This window comes from Perkinsus marinus, assembly GCF_000006405.1.
Source record: "Perkinsus marinus ATCC 50983 genomic scaffold scf_1104296935724, whole genome shotgun sequence".
NCBI classification, from domain to species: domain Eukaryota; phylum Perkinsozoa; order Perkinsida; family Perkinsidae; genus Perkinsus; species Perkinsus marinus.
This window is the reverse complement of record NW_003214347.1, coordinates 1-846: the sequence shown is the minus strand read 5'-3', so window position 1 is coordinate 846 and position 846 is coordinate 1. Positions and strand designations below refer to the sequence as shown.

The 846-nt window shown below is 47.4% G+C and overlaps 2 non-coding genes across 2 annotated transcripts; both read right to left on the bottom strand.

Annotated features, from left to right (window-relative positions):
• Positions 1-238: 238 nt before the first annotated feature.
• Pmar_PMAR025442 lies at positions 239-310 on the bottom strand. The gene has a single exon. It is a non-coding gene; the product is annotated as a tRNA-Asp (tRNA).
• Positions 311-511: 201 nt separating this feature from the next.
• Positions 512-583, bottom strand: Pmar_PMAR025441. Its single transcript has one exon. It is a non-coding gene; the product is annotated as a tRNA-Asp (tRNA).
• Positions 584-846: the final 263 nt, after the last annotated feature.

Here is an 846-nt window from a genome sequence, read left to right as displayed (position 1 = left end):
TGCGTGACAGGCAGGAATACTAACCTCTATACTACCGCGGGATTGAAGGTGGTTCAATGTCTAAATAGTGACGCAAATTACTATTTTCAGCTACCAGCGCACATCGCGGCGGGCGTGAGTGGAGAGAGAAAGTTGAGTAATTTTTTCGAGGCAGCAAATGATTCGCAGAGTGGTGCAAAAATCAGTAAAGAAACGGTCGCGCATAAATGTGTGAAACGCCCTTGTCCAGGAATACCACTTCCACGGCCGAAAATTGAACTCGGGTCTCTTGCGTGACAGGCAGGAATACTAACCTCTATACTACCGCGGAATTGAAGGTGGTTCAATGTCTAAATAGTGACGCAAATTACCATTTTCAGCTACCAGCGCACATCGCGGCGGGCGTGAGTGGAGAGAGAAAGTTGAGTGAGTAATTTTTTCGAGGCAGCAAATGATTCGCAGAGTGGTGCAAAAATCAGTAAAGAAACGGTCGCGCATAAATGTGTGAAACGCCCTTGTCCAGGAATACCACTTCCACGGCCGAAAATTGAACTCGGGTCTCCTGCGTGACAGGCAGGAATACTAACCTCTATACTACCGCGGAATTGAAGGTGGTTCAATGTCTAAATAGTGACGCAAATTACCATTTTCAGCTACCAGCGCACATCGCGGCGGGCGTGAGTGGAGAGAGAAAGTTGAGTGAGTAATTTTTTCGAGGCAGCAAATGATTCGCAGAGTGGTGCAAAAATCAGTAAAGAAACGGTCGCGCATAAATGTGTGAAACGCCCTTGTCCAGAAATACCACTTCCACGGCCGAGAATTGAACTCGGGTCTCCTGCGTGACAGGCAGGAATACTAACCTCTATA